Raw genomic sequence first — 16,321 nt, 5'->3', positions numbered from 1 at the left:
TCAGCAGAGGTGGGGGGACAGAGCTGACGGGCGCTGAAGCAGCGTTGGACCTTGGCAGGTGTCTGCGGTGGGGTCAGGACACGCCGTCAGCAGAGGAGGGGCCAGAGGGGATTATTGATTTGCAGAGAGCGCCCCGAGCTCCCCCCAAGGGGGTCATTTCCAACAATAATCCCACCCCAGGACATGAGCAAAGGCAGCCCTGTCCTTGCAGGCTGTGAATTTGCTGTTTTTCCCTATTCTTGGTAGAAATCTACTGTCCAGTGGGCTTCTGTGGTGACGAGCAAGATTTTAATGGTGTCCCAAGAGGGTGAATTAAACTGGAAGAAGCCAAACAGGTGCTCCCAAGAGCTGCTCCCACCTCGTCTCTCCCGACAGCTCCAGCTGGGCCTCTGCCTTGGCCGATAAGAGACATCGTTGGTTGGTGGCGCCAGGGTTAGTGCAGCTCGTGGGGACTTTCACGCCGTGGCGTTCTACGGTTTACGAAGAACTTAAAACACATCCCAGTGAAGCGGCCGGTGAGGAGACGCAGTTGTAGAATTCTACCCGCCAAGAACGTCTGGAACAGACGTCCCTTCGCCAAATTTTAGCAATGGGTTAATGATAATCCCCAAGTGTGGCTTAATTTGCTGTCCTAGGAATGTTTTCAGGGGCCTCCCTGGTGGCGCAAGGGGTTGAACGCAGCGCTGTGAGGCTGTCCGCAGCCTCTGCAGCACGAGTTTGATCCCCGGCCAGCCAGGGAGCTACCCACACGGCACAGCAGACCCCTCCTGTCTCCCCGCTGCTCCCCTCAGCAGTGGATTTCAGTCCGTCTGCCAGTTCTGCTCCCCACTCTGTCTCTGGGGAGTCCTCTCACCCCCCCCCCCGCACCTCTGGCCTGCACCCCAGCTCTTGCATGCATCAATAAATAAATCTTCAAAAACAAGTGTTTTCCAGCACCGGATGCTTTCCACAAACACGCCGAGGAGACGACTCTGAGTTTGCAGAAATGGAACCTGACAGGGTAAAGTCATCCGTGATGATGCTTCTGTGTCTCCTGTGCTGAACAAGCTCCTGTTTGGAAGCCACGGGTCTGCAACGGAATCTGACGCGGCTTCACTTTTCCTAGTATTTTTTTTTTCTAGTATTTTTTAAAAGGCTGAGGAGGCTCAGAGGTTAGAGGCAGCGTTGCAGGGTGTCTCTCCTGGAAAGGGGGAGGCCACTGTTCCCCCGGCCCAGCTAGAGCAGCCGCCGCCGATGACGAGTCCCAGCGAGCCCTGAAGGGGACTGCTCCTGGGGCAGCTGGAAGGAGCAAAGTGGGTCTCTCTCGGAGGCGGAAGGAAGCAGGGGCTGAGGGGCTTGAGGGGACACAGCAGATAACTGTGAGGGGGTGCCTGGGAGAGGCGTGTGGGAGAGGGACGGGTGGCGAGGCTGCTCCAGGCCTGCGCAGAGACAACGGCGGCCAGAATTTCCACCTCGCGGCGGGTTCTCTGGCACGTTCTGATTTTCAGGGCTCTGCTGTGCCCCGGCTCCCTGCTCTGGGGTCCCCACCCGCAGGTGCCTTAGCCTGTGGCAACATTTCAGGCCTCAGTGACCCCACTTCAGGCTGACCCGTTTGGCTGGTCATTTTCCCAGCAGGCCGTGCGCAGTTTTGGGGGATTCACTGGGAGACGACTCTCAGGAGTACCCTGTCCCCGCTCGCTCTTCATGCACGCAGAATCTATAAAGATCTTTCAGCTGCCGAGTCTATTTCCCTGGCCCGTGTGCCGCGCACGGCCAGGCCCCCATGTGCCCTCCCGAGGAGCCTGCATCCCGGGGCAACCCGCTCCCCAACTTCCCAACTTACACCCCATCCATGCGGTGTTGGAACACTTTCCAGCCAGCCTGGGCGCTGCTGAACTCCCCCAGCCCCGGGGTCAAGGAGTTGGCACAATCTTGCTCCAACTGCATTTGCCGACAAAGACTTGGTGACGCGTCACGGGCTGCTCGGTGCACGCACAGAAACAGAAGCTCAGAGTCCGCGAGCCCACGGCCGGCGCGTGGACATCAGCGTCCCTCGGATTTCGGCATCGAAGCCCGCCCAGAAGAGCCAGAACCAGACACGCGCTTTGCTGCGGGACCAGAGCGACGACAACCACGCAGGACACCGTCGGAGAAGCCGAGGGGAGCCCTCGGCGGCCCATTGTCATCCGCTGAGAAGCAAATGCTGCGATTTGCGGCTGCTGCGTCCATCACAGGAGATAAAGTTGATTTGGAGCCGACGAGGAGCTGCTCTGGAGCCCAAGTCTGTTTGGAAACGGTGCGTCTTATCTGCGCCGTGACGTGCCGCGCGCGGTTTCCTGCTCTCCCCACACGCTGGGGTCACATTCCGCCAAGGCTGGGGGTGCGAGCAGGGTGAAGGCCCGCGTGCAGTCGCCGTGTGGTCTGTGCCGGACGAGCCGGGCAGCGGAGACTGGCCGGGGTAGTCGTGCAGTGGCAGGTTGGAAAACATTCCTGGAGGGTTTTCAGTCCACGCAAGGCTGACGGTCCCCCCCGACCACCAGCAGCCCCGGGGGCCTGAATTTTCCCTCCCTCGGGACAGAACCCCGCCTTCCCTCCCTCGGGATAGAACCCCGCCTTCCCTCCCTTGGGCTCCCCAACTCTTCTCTCACCGCACCTGAACTGGTCTCGTTCTGAGAGAAGCTCACGTCAGACATGTTATTCTCGTTCTCTGCAAGGGAGCGAGCTGGCGTCCGGTCCGCTGGTTTTGACTGCGTGGCCTTGAGCAGGCTGCCTAGGCATCTGGGCGTCCAGAGGAGTGGACACTCACGGAAGGTCCAGCAGTGAGCTCATTCGGTCCTCACGCGCCCTTCCTGCAGGCGGAAGCGCGAGGGAGTCAGAGCTCCAAGCCCGATAAGGACCCCCGGCGTCTAGGTGAGAGGAGACATCCGTTGGCGCCGGGGTTGGCCTCGTGTCTGCAAAGCCCCGGGTTCCCCAGACAAATCCTGGACCAGCCTAGAAGCGGAACAGCCCAGTTGTAAAATATTAGCTCCCCAGCCATTTTCATGGCTTTTTTTGTATTTTTAAAAATTGCGTGACTTTATTGAGGTCCCGCGTGATCCATAGGGACCCCTGGCCCCTGTTTGCTCCCCACTGCGACCCTCCCCACTGGAAGCCTCATTTCTGCAGTCAGATTTCTGGGGATTGTTTTGGCTGAGTTTTGTCTGTTCCTTTTCTGTGCATCTCTGCATCCCGTGTAGCACTGGAGTCATCCAGTATTTGTCTCTCTGCTTCTGACTGATATCACTCGGCACCACCCCCTCCAGTTCCACACACGTTGTCACACACGGCAGGGCTTCCCTTTTTCATGGCTATATAGTGTTCCCTCATGCCTGCTACAGTCTGGCTATATAGTATCCCCTCTTTTCATGCCTCTATAGTTTTCCCTCGTGTCTGCGATAGTCTGGCCATATAGCATTCCCTCTTTTTCATGGCTATATAGTACTTCCTTGTGCCTGCTACAGTCTGGCTATATAGTACCCCTCTTTTCATGGCTCTATAGTATTCCCTCGTGTCTGTGATAGTCTGGCCATATGGTATTCCCTCTTTTTCATGGCTATATAGTATTTCCTCGTGTCTGTGATAGTCTGGCCACATAGTATTCCCTCTTTTTCATGGCTATGTAGTATTTCCTCGTGCCTGCTACAGTCTGACTATATAGTATCCCCTCTTCTCATGGCCCTATAGGATTCCCTCGTGTCTGCGATAGTCTGACCATATAGTATTCCCTCTTTTTCATGGCTATATAGTATTTCCTCGTGCCTGCTACAGTCTGGCTATATAGTGTCCCTCTTTTTCATGGCCCTATAGGATTCCCTCGTGTCTGCGATAGTCTGGCCATATAGTATTCCCTCTTTTTCGTGGCTATATAGTATTCCCTCATGTCTGTGATAGTCTGGCCATATAGTATTCCCTCTTTTTCATGGCTATATAAAGTATTTCCTCATGCCTGCTACAGTCTGGCTATATAGTATCCCCTATTTTCATGGCTCTATAGTATTCCCTCGTGTCTGCAATACTCTGACCATATAGTATTCCCTCTTTTTCATGGCTATATAGTATTTCCTTTTCATCTGCTTCTCTGTCCTTGGGCACTGAGTTTGTTCCCATAACTTGGTTGCTGTGAATAGTCCTCAGTGAGCACAGGAGGGCACCTTTCCGTTTGCGGGGTGCTGTTGCGTGGCTCAAGTAGGTACCGAGGAATCGCTGCCAGATCTGTTGCCTTTAATCTTCTGAGAAACCGCCATACTGTTGTCCACAGGGGCTGCACTTCCATCAACAGAGTGCAAGGGTTGTTTTTCTCCACGCCCTCACCAGCACTTGGCTCTTGCGACACTGGCAGCCTCACACTTTTATTACCTCACCGTCTTGGTGGGCGGTGACTCTCGGCGCAGCTCCCCAAGCTTGCCCTTCTGGGTGTTGGGAGGATCCAGCTCCTTGAAGGCTGTGGGCCTGAGGATGTCCATTCCTCGATGGCCATCAGCCAGAGGTCACCCTCAGTACCCTGCCACCAACGCCCGCAGGCATGAGCCTCAATGACAGAGTCTGTTGGCGCCACGGAAGTCACGATCTTACATCACTCAGGGAGAGAAGCCACGTCTCACCCCACTGGCCATAGCCTCATAGCAAGAACAAGATGGCGCCCGCATGCAGGGGTGGGGGAACTCCTCAAGAAGCCCAGCATGACAAGGTCTCCTCCCTGGGACTCCTTCACTGAATCTCCTACATAATCTAAATTTTCTGGTGTCCGTCGGACACCAGAGAAGTCCTAACAGTCATGTCTCGAAAGAAAAACAGCCATCACAGCTGATGGCAGTGCCGAGGCAGAGCCCAACTTCAGGCACGGGAGGTCAGGGTGGGAACGCGCTCCCAGGGGGTGCACCGCAGGCACCGGCCAGCTGCGAGGGTGCTCCGGGTCCCGGGTGGGCGGCCAGGACCCCAGCGTTGGCCGTCGCGCTCTCTCTGGCTCAACTCCCCGTCGGACCCGGCTTCCTCTTTCACGACTCCGCGTGAACTTTCAGCCTGATGATTCTGCAGCTGCTCTCGAAGCATCTCCTCTGCTTGTTGCTTCATCCGTCCTAAGAAAAACACTGTCCAGGGCTGCGTTCCCGATCTCTGATATACTGTAAACAGCAAGCAGAAGAGATCCTCTCCCCAAGACAGAAACAGACTTGAAATGTCGGTCCTGGTTAGAATGTGTTTATTCAGCTGGAGCGCGAGCGGGGCTTCAGCGAGGCTCAACAACCAGAAGGAAGACGCTCTCCATGTCTCCGGCGTAATTGAATTAGGGTCTGTTTTTCCAACCGGGGAGGGAGAGAAGGCGGCACAGGAATGATCAAGGCTGAGTGATAGATTAGTCATCGGAGCAAACATGCGGGAGCCTTGACCCCAGATGACTTCCCGTTGCTAGAAAGTCTGCCGCGTGTTCGACAGGAACATCGCCGTGGTCATTCTTCGCGGGATGGCGGGACATTCGCCTTCGTGTGGGGCTCACACCGGCGTGATTGCCATGTGGGACCAGACAGTGCGCTGTGGAGAGACCGTCTGTGTCTTATAGGGTGCTCGAATCACCCTGGGCTCATCCCACTGAATTCCCGTGAGATCCTCTAGGCAGGAAAGTCTCTAGACTTGGCCACACGTCCCTGGAGGGGACAGAATCACCTTTGCTTGTCGATGGGCGTCTTTGATGATGGGTAGACAGTCACCTGCAGGGAAAACTCCCCTGGTGTTTTGTCGTCACGCAGGATGCCGGCCGTGGCTGCCTCGCCACCATCCTAGACCATCGGGGTCCATCATCAGGGCCCTGGGCCTGGACACGTGCTAATTATGTGGGTGTGTCTTGGTTCCACTGCCTGTGACCTCAGCCGGTTTCTGGGCACAGCATTGATTTAATCACATGCTGCAGAGTCTAAAGCTGAGAAGGAAAAATCTGGGGTGTCTCCCAAGGCTGGGGCTTCAAGGACATGCTGGAGATTCATGGGATGTGGAGAAGACACTCAGGACTCAAGACCAGATGCTCTGGGGTCACACGCTGGCCCTGCCCTCGACACAGCTTCTCTGAGAACAAGATTACGTCTCCTCAACCCTCATTTTGGGTCACACCCCCAATTTGCATTATCGTAGGTAGTGAGGCTTCCTGTGAGCCTTGATTGAGCTCAGCTCAAGCTGAGCTACACGCCAAAGCCATGCTTTTGGCGGGGCGGGGGCTGGGGGACTGTCTCAGCAGCTCAGGGTGCTACCTGGACCTTGGGGGTGTCTCCACCAAGAACAGGCACTGGTGGCCAGCATGGCCTTGTAGAAGGGGGGTGCCGGTCCCCAATGCTGCCAGAGAGAGCTCTCGTCCTGTCCACTCAAGGGTCAGCAGAGCTCACGGACAGCCTGACCTGGACCATCTCTGGCTGGGATGGTCTGGGCGTGTCCTGGGGTTCACCCTCACGGAGGATTGCACACCGGTGTCCTCAGCACCCTCAGCAACACGGAGAGGCGCCTTCTCCTGAGTGACTCGGAGCCGCGTGGCCGAGACAACGGACATCTGCGTGGGAGCAGACACGGCCGTGCCGCGTTCACACCGGGTCGCTCCTTTGACGTTTCATCACCGAATCTCCTCCATAATCTGTATTTTCACAATCCGGTGTCAGAACAGTTGTCCCTTGTCGAGTGCTGGAGAGGAGCGGGTCCTGGTTGCAGCAGCAGCTGCGATCGCCAAGTGGACACTGAACTTGGCTGAAACATTCCCCAGATGCTGTGATGTCATGCGGTCCAGGAGAAGCCCAGAGGCCCCTTTTAGGTTTTGTTTCAACCCAAATCCGCTCTGCTTACCTGACGTCCGTTAGAGGGAGAGCACGTGTGACCCTACCCAGGCGTGAATTTGGGGAAAATTTCTGGTGACGCAATCGCCAGAACGCGTTGAAATCCGTCACTGCCCCGACAGACGCCGTCAAACATCCGAGAGACTCGGGGGGGGGGGGGTTGCAGACCCCCGGGCCTCGGTATTTAACCAAAGCAAAATGGAAGCTCTTTTCAAATTCTCCGTGGAGGACATTCTCCTTCCAAGGAAACATAAATCACCCAACTGCTCCCCAAGAAGGAGCAAGGTCACAGACGGGAGGTGCGAGCAGAAAGGAAATTCATTTGATGATTAAGGTTGGCAGGAGAAAGACTTGGGGCGCCCAGGGACAGGCTAGAGGGTCTGTGTCCCGCCACCGGCTGGTGAGGGTCATGCTCGCGGGGTCCACTGGCCTCCGCCAAGGTGGGGAGCCCCGTCTCCGTGGGAAGCCACCGGGTGGGGTGTGTGGGATGTTGCTTTCCGAGGAGCAGGGAGCGCGGGGGGTGAGCGGGCAGGCGGGGGGAGGGCGTGAGCTGCATTTCAGGAAAAGTCCAAGAAGATTCAACATTTCCCTCCGGGTGGCCTCCGGAGACCACGCGCAGGCCTGGAAACACTTAACCGTTGCTCGCTTAGTTGAGAAAAGTCCGAAGAGATGACGGAAACGGATTGGAATGCTGAACCGAATTCATAAGTGATCCTGAGCTGTTTTCTTTCACCAAAAAAGATGCTGAAACAGGAAAAACCCTCAAGTGAAGAGTCTGGCTGGGATGGTCCCCGTCCCAACCCCCCAGATGCATCCCTCCCCGGGAGGAGGAGCTGCTGAGCTCTGATGGGATGACCGATCAAGAGACTATCAATCAAGAGTTCTAAGGGATGATCGATCGAGGGGGAGTGTGTTAAAGGAAGTGTTTGTCAGTCAGCTCGCTTAGAGGGAGAAAGGACGAGGCAAAAAAGTAACTGAGACCAAGAACTCTTACCAGCGACCCGTTCGTCACCTGAGGACGGGGCTGGGCACGGAACACAGGTGTCTGCTCAGGGGTTGTCTTGAGGACCTGGTCGATGCCGATGAGGTGCCTTCCAGGGCGTGGCCTCGTAGTTTACAGAGTGATCCGGAGGTTGCAGAAAATGCACATTGGGGGTGTGACCCAAAATGAGGGTTGATGGGAAATAATCTTTTTCTCCGAGAAGCTCTGTCGAGAACCTCAAGGGCAGAGGACAGCAGCGATGGAGACGCATGTTTCCTACAGGAGAGAGACACACCACGGATGTCGGCATCGTGTTGATGCCATGGCGCGGTTGTCTACTTTGTGCAAAGACATCACCTCGCGGCGGGCTGTTGGCTCATGGGGTGTGGGGAGACAGCGCCGGCTGGTCGACCAGATGTCCGAGACGGTGGCGACCTTACAAAGTGCTGATTTGGGAACAGGGACCCCCTTATCGGTTACCAGCACCCCCGGGGAACAGGAGAGGACAGGGAGCTGGTGAAGCTACGGGGAAAACGCGTGAGCTGGAAGCTTGACTTGAGCGGCCACAGCAGCCAAGTCAGTTGTCATTGTCTGGAAGCAACTGGATAAAGGGAAGTGAAGAACTAAAGTGCGGTGATTATCTCACACCCGGTGGTTACTCAACTTGCCCAAAGTGACATAATAGGGACAAAATTGAGAGCAGACCCGGAGCGCATGTGTGGCGGAGAGTTTTCCTCACCAGAGGCCCCCGAGCTTGAGAGGCCGAGGACTCCAGCCCCAGAGCTCTACCCGCACCTCCAGATCCCCAGCCACCAGGGGAGGTTCCCAGTAAAGCTTAAGAAAACAAATTCACGTGGCCACAGAGGGCTTTTCCTGGAGAGCTGCCTTCCAGGGCGTCCAAAGTGGGTCATAAAAGCCAACTAAGTCCGTTGGCTTTCCCGGCTCAAGGAGCCCACCCAGATGGTCATGGGGGCGAGAGACACTCTTCCGATGAGGAATAAGCCACACACTCTCCTAGAGGGGGAAACGCGTGTGTTTTCTAATTTGTTTTACTGGAATAACGTTGGTTTATTACATTCTACGATGCCAGGTTACACGTCCATGTGTGCATAGACCCTGTCATGTGCACTGTTCACATGCCAGTCCCCCCTCACCATGCAACCCGCCCCTGACCGCAACTCCCCAGCTCCTTCTCCCAACAACAGTCCAATTTAAAAATGGGCCGAGGGTAGCGGGATCGTCTGCGTTACAAGCGGTGTGGACCTGTGCTCCAGAACATACACCGGGAAGGAAACCTGTAAAAATAAACACGTGCAAATGGACAGACTCTCCAGGAGACCCTGCTCCAAGGCAAACACACGGATGGCCAACGGGCCTATGGAAACTGCTCACTGGCTCTTGGGAGGAGGGAGATGCAAATCCAGACATCCACGAGACATCACCTCACGCTTGTGAGAGCGGCCTTCCTCCAAAATGCAAGAAACAAGAGGAGTCGCAAGAACGTGGGGCGAGGGGAGCCCTTGGAGCTGCCGGTGGGGATGGCCATCGTGCCGCCATCTTGAAAATTGCCTGGACTCTTCCAAAACATCGAGACAGAACTCCCACACCATCCAGTTCCCCCACTGCGGGCATTTCCCCGAATGCCACAAAGGGACTCATCTGGCGTCACGGAAATCCAGAGAGGGCCCCCTACGTACCCCACGTAGGGGGAGGCCACCTAAGACGTGCCTGTGATGGTCCCTCTCCCCGTCAGCGGTTTCAGCTGCTCCTGGGACCCGTCCCAGGAACCCCAAGAGTAAGCTCCCTGCCCTCAATTCTTCGAGAAATCCTACTTGGTGGCTGCAGACGCAGCTCACGACAATGAAGCCTCTGTTTCTGGGCCGCTCCTCGATGGAAAGCCAACGTGCACTTCACCCGCAGTGGGTTGGCTTAAATGTAGTTTCTTGAAAAGATGTCATTAGCCTGCGGCTCCGTGACAGACTTCTGGCTCCTGGCGGGGGGACCCGTGCCTGCATCCGCCCCCAGATGCTCTTCTTGACGGTGCCACATTTTTTATTGGACTCATTTTTATTGAGGCGACTTGGGTCGACTGGGTGTGATTTGGGGGAGCGGATGCGCAGCTCTGGGATGTAGGTCAGCACACCGCACCCACCGCCACGCCCGGTAGCCCTACACTGAGGTCCGCTGGGTGCCCTGCTTTGCCGTCCGGTGCAGCGCCCCCTCTCTGCGGACTCAGCTCCGCTGTGACATTTCCAGGGTTTGTTTTGGTTTACTTGGGTCTGTTCCTTTGTTTTATTTTTCTGTCTTGCACAGATGCGTGCAACCACGTGGTGTTTGTGTTTCTCTGCTTTATTTCATCCCCTACAGCTGGATCCACTCTCTGAACTCACAGCACTGAAAGCCCCCTGCCCCCCCCCAATCGATCCCAAATGACCCGATTCGTGCTGCTTTTCACATGCACCTTAAGAGACATCTCAGCCCCTCGGCCCCCGGCCCCCAAATCACCGGAGGTGCGTTCAAGGGCGTGGCCTCGTATTTTACAGAGTCATCGGAGGTTGCAGACACCTGCGCAGGGCCGGCGGGCGTGCAGTCCCTGTACAAAGGCTGCCTTCATTTTGCTTCGCTAATTAAAAACACACAACGGGGTTATTGCCTTGAGGTTGGACTTGCTCAAAGACAGAGATCGCAGCTCGGTAGGTAACTGGAGCCTTGAATCATAAATAAATTCCATGCACACACGCTGGGTCTGCAGTCCGTGGTGTCTGCACCCACCGGGTCCCTTGACGTCCTCAAGGGAGAGGCGTGTCCGCTGCCTCTTAATTTCACGCAGATTCTTTTTCGAAGCCTTCTTATACCTTGGTTTGCAAATCTGTGGGATTCAGGGCTACAGACGCCTGCCTTTTCGGGTGTTGGTCAGCACAGCACACCCGCCACTGAGGTTCCATTGTCCTCCACCACCATCCATCGGCCCCTCATTCCATAGAACTTCTTTTTGGGTTGATCTCTGTTCCTTGGTTTTGATTTTCTCTATTCCACAGAGGAGTGAAATTTTCTGGTATTTGTGTTTTTCCTTCTGACTGATTTCATGATTTCACTTAGCATCTTCCCCTCCAGTTGCATCCACGCTGCCACACATGGCAGAGTCCATCTTTTTCGTGGCTGTATAGTACTCCACTGTAGCTAGAGCACATCTTCCTCACTCACTCATCTGTGTGGGGCTCTTAGGTGGATTCCACGGCCTGGTTTTTATGAAAAGTGCCGCAGGGAACACAGGCATGCAGGTGTCCACGTGAATTCATGTTTGTGTGTTGTTTGGGTGGACACCCAGGAGTGGAGCTGTTGGCTCATACGGTAGATTGACTCTGAGAAACCTCCATCCCGTTTTCTGTGGGGGCTTGGATGACCGTGAGCCTCAACTATACTGTGTCTTTGCCTTGATTCTTCTTGGCTTTGATGAGTCTGTGCCTCTCAGGGTGCAGAAACAGGGAAGTATCACGATAAGGAAGCTCTAAGGGCCAAACCCTGGTGCGAGGGTCTCTCCGAGACGGCAACAGCGTGTGCAGGAGCAGCCATAGGTGTGACGGTCAGAGCAGCATCCACACTCACACTTTCCTTGAATTTCTCCCTTTTTCCCAGCCTTGGCTGGGCCAGGCGGGTAACGCGTGCCCCACACACGCGTGCATTCCCCAGGGGCCTGCTGGCTTCTTTCATCCTTCCTATTTTCCATCTAATTGTAAATAAAAACGAAGACCCAAGAATAACGTTGTTGCCTTATTGTCTATTTTGCTAAAATCGGGAAATGAATCTTCTCTGCGGCGGGCAAGAGATGGGGGACACCATTAAATCTTGATCGGCCACACGAGCACCCCCAAGCTCTGTTGCTCTTGTAGCTAAGTCTGCAAAGTTCCTTCCTTTAAATCGTGAAGCTCTTCATGCCAGATTGTTCCACCGTCTTCCTCGTGCGCTCAGGCTGCTTCTGCAAACATTGTTCTTTGATAATTGACCGGGAGCCGTGCGCTGTGGTCACCGTGTAGAAGGCGACTGTTGTGAAGACACTGACGACCCCGCTGTGTTGTTAAAATAAAAGCTGAGGCGAGACCCGCCGTCTGTAGCAATGCGGATGTCCTTGAGGGGACGGCGCTCGGCGAGGTCAGTTAGGGAAAGACCAGCGCCGTGAGCTTTCACTCGCAGGACATTCACTGGGCCAGAGCCCCTGCCCCCCTCGCCTGGCTGCTCGCTCTGAGCCCTCCTGGCGCCCCGTGTGCCAAACAGCCGTGTGGGCCGCTCTTCTGGCCCCCATCCAGCCCCCCAACAATTCCTGACATCCTTGTGTCTCCCCGCCTGCCCCGGGGAGATGTTGGCAGCCTCCTCCCGCCCACGTCTGTCTGCCTCACAACACCTTCCAGAGGCGAGAGTCTCCCTATTGCTGTGCAGAGCAGCCGTCTGCTCCCCTAGAGCCCCGTCTGGGCCCGCACCCTGACTCCTCCCAGCCAGAACGTGCGGCCTCAAGGCCCCCTGTGTCTCGAACCAGCATGGAGGGAGTAACCCCGCTCTCTAGCTTCGGCCGGGGTCCCTGGTGTCGAGTCTGGAGTTTCTGTGTGACTCTCAGAACCACAGGATGTGGGGGTGACGAGGTCACAGCCCGCGGGACCGACGGGACGTGGGCGCAGAATGTGCCTGTTCTCAAGCCCCGTTATGAGCCCTCAAGGCTTGGTGGGAACCCCTTTCTGGCGCTCTGGCTTTCTGTAAAAACAGATTTCTGTAGAATTCTGCTGTCTTTCCGCTTTCCAGCTGAATTTTTTTGGACCCTATAAGCATAGATTATACATCAACAAGTTCACAGACTACACTAGTGTCATTTACAAATCATGTGTGTCACGGAAGCGATGTGCATAGATAATAAAACACAAATCCCCTTCCTGCCAATAGACGCAGGTAATGAGCTGAGCGCAGGTGACCCGTGAGCACTGATGGGGCCAGAAACACCAACTTCCCACCTACTCAGAAATCCACATTAACTCCCGACTCCCTCAAACTAGCGCAACTAACAGCCTCTGTTCTCTGCGCGTCTCATCAAGGACACACGCAGTGGACGCTTATCTCGTCTGCTCTGTGCACTCCCTGGCGATATTCTCACGTCAAAGTCAAGCTAGAGAAGGGGGCACGTTGTGAAGAAAACCAGAAGGAAAATGCATTTAGGAGCCTCATCCAGTTGCATCATGTGTTTACGAGAAAACTGGGCAGACGTGAAGCCAGAGGGCAAATCCCTGCCCTTCCAGGTCAAGTGTGGAGACGAGCCGTCCCGTGGAGGACAATCCATTTGCCGTCACCAGCCATCTCCGCAGCGCGTCTGTGATGCTTTCCAAATAAGCAAACAGCACGTTCAAATCCAAGATGCAGCCAAGAAGCGCATAGAAAATATGTGGGTCGTGAATGTGAGTCCAGGTCAGTGTTTCAGCCACAGGGAAGGTATGCGGGTTGGCTTTCTATGAAAGTGGGAGTGACCGCAGAACTCGAGCAGGCGGAGAAGAAAAATATGTAGAGCACGAAGCAGCCCCCAGGGAATAACACGAGGCCCAGAGGATGATGGAAGAATTCGTGGAAAGGCTGAAGTCTCATCAGCGTGAAGCAACCCTGGCTTTCCCCAAGTCCCCACAAGCCCGCCTGCCCAGGGAGCCCGGCCAGGCCCGTGCTCAACCTGAATTTGATGTCAGCTTCACGGATTTGTTTTTTTTTCTGCACTATTAATGTTGAAAGCGCTCCGTTCCCTCTCAAGTTAGGTGAAACACGATTCCTTTATCCTTTGTTTAGCTATAAATGAGGGAATAAAATGCTTGGACCCTGATATAAACACCCAGAATGATGCGACCGTAAACTCTGAGATGGCAACAGAGATTTTATCAAGGAACTTATTGGTGCAATTTTTTAAAAAACATTTCGTGCCATGGAAACACCCGGCAGTCCAGATCCTCCACTTCTGGCTCTGCATCCGAGAGCAAAGGAAGCAGGCATTTGCAAACGTATTTGCACTAGCCACCATCACAAAGGAAAGAACCCACCCAAACGTCCATCCGTGAGTCAATAAGTAAACGAAATGATGCGGTGGAATAGTATTCAGCCATGAAAAGGAAGGCGATTCTGACACCTGCTGCAATGTGGATGCCCCTGGAAAACAGGTGCTGGGTGACTTCAGTCCTTCGCAAAAGCACAAATCCTGTGGGATTCCACTCCTGCGAGGTCCCTGGGGGACTCGGATTCACAGAGGCAGAGAGGAGCCATGGGCTCGGGGGCTGGGAATTGGGAGTGAGTGTTTATCGGGGACAGTTTCCCGTTGGGAAGATGACAACGTTCCAGAGCTGGATGGTGGCGATGGTTTAATAACCTCCCGAGTGGAGTCAACAGCACCGCGCGGTGGTTAAAAGATCAATTTTGGGACGTTTACCTTGCACCGTTCACGCAAATACTTGGCATAAATTAGCAAAAATAGGAACGGCCTTGTGGTGAATTTCTCTTCCCGGTTATCATGGCCGCCCCTTCTGGGAGGCCCCTGTCCCGGCCTTAAAGACCTTTGTCGAAATGGAAGCAAAATTCATTTCCGCGGAGGCTCCGGGAGCCCCTCCAGGCCCCCGAGAATGTGTCCTTGCTCTTGGCTTGACCGTTGGCCTCAAGCATCCCCTGATCTTGAGTCAGTCTTGACTCAAGCATCTTCTTCTGTCCCGAGACTTCGGCCTTCGAGCCCCGAGTCCTTCGCCGACAGATGACAAATCTTGGGGGTTCTCAGCCCGCATCACCACCTCGCTCAGTCCTCATAAGAGACTCTCCTTAAACGCCGATACACTTGCTTTAATTCCCTTTCTCTGGGGAACCCCAACTACTACACTTGACCTCTGTGCTCTGACCCCCCGGGCCCACCAGCTGACCCACACGCCGTCCCAGACGGGCAGAGAGAAGCCCATGAGTGCCGCCTGGTCCGCGGAGGAAAATTCCTTCTTCCTGACACATCCGCAGCGGATGTGTGTGTGGGTGATAAACTATCTGGTCCCCCTAAACTTTTGTTATCCATTTGCTCAGCTGCAGAATGGGGGTGGGGGGGGCGCAGCAAGAGATTCCATTCACTCCCACGGGCATTTACACTGCTGACTTTCCCTGGGGAGAGTAGGTTTGGGGTTAGCTGGTTATGGCTGATTGTCCAGCCTGGCGGATCCCATACCTGCGTGTTCCTTCGGTTGCCGACAACACAGCTGGGGTGCATTTAGCCAGCATCTCTGCATTGCACCCCGATTCCCCAGTTCCTACTTTTTTTCTGTTTTCTGTCTGCTACGGGCTGAACGGTGTCCCTCAAGCCCACCTGTTGAAACCCTAAACCTTAGGACTTCAGAGTGCGGCCATATTTGGAGCTGGTTCTGTACGGAGGGGATGGAGGGACAATGAGGTGTCGGGGGGTCTTGATCCCACAGGATGAGGGGCCCTGTAGGAAAAGGGGGTGACACAGGGTCACCCAGAGGACAAGCCCATGAGGGCACCTCCCATCTCCAGAACATGCAGAGGGTGGGGGAGAAGGAGCATCTGGAGGGGTCTCCCTGGAGCCCCAGTGAGGCCCCCCAGAGCGTTGTCTGGGAGGGAGACACAGCCGCCCGCAGGAGCAGGAAGCCGGGCCTGCTGCGACCCCGCTTCTCGGCACCAGGAGAAAATACTCACCTTGGATAACCTTTCAAGTGCACTTTATTTAGATTCTCTACCCCGGAGCGCCTTGGCAGCCAGCGCCAGCTGTTATCACACCGCAGAGTCTATTCACGGAGGCAGAGGAATCCAGTGGGGCTGGGATAGGCACATACCTGTCTCCCTGCCCTCCCGGATGAAAACACCGTGGAAGTGTTTCCCGAAGCCCTGCATGGGTCCAGACCTACGCGTGTCCGCTGGCGGCGCGGGGAGTCAGCGCTCCGTTCTCATCCATCCGGCCTTTCTTTTAAGCCACTGGCTTGGCTTGACCTGACTTAGTCTTAGTTCTGGAAGCGCGTCCACGTGCACATACATGATATGAGCGACTTTTCTCTCCCTGAAGTCTTTGCACCGTCAAGAGTGTCAGCAGTTGCTTCAAATTTGTGTATCTTCCCTAAGACAAATTGATCCTCTTCCATCCGCTCTGCGTCCCGTCGGATAATGACAATAAGGGCGGCCGGATGCCAGAGGAGTGAGGAAAACAGATTCTTCTCTGTCCCACGGTGTGGACATGCGCTCGGTGACTTTATGGCCTACTTGAAGCGACGGCGGGTAGTCACGTTGGGTCACTGGGATTCTATTTTGATATTCTGGGCAGCCTCAATCCCACGTGTGATAGCAGCGACTTGTTTTTGACCCTCTGGAGCCAAAAAGGTCTTTCCCTGCAGCTCCACCAATGCACCTGGGCTTGCTGACTCGCGCCCCTGTTCGAGATGGTGGCTTCCAGCATGGAGAGTCTCGTCAAGCTCTTTCCCCACTTTCCAGGCATTTTGCTCTTTGCTGTGGAGACCCTGAG

The sequence above is a fragment of the Talpa europaea genome, assembly GCF_964194135.1.
Source record: "Talpa europaea genome assembly, chromosome: X".
In the NCBI taxonomy this organism is placed as follows: Eukaryota; Metazoa; Chordata; class Mammalia; order Eulipotyphla; family Talpidae; genus Talpa; species Talpa europaea.
Note: the sequence above shows the minus strand (reverse complement) of the source record.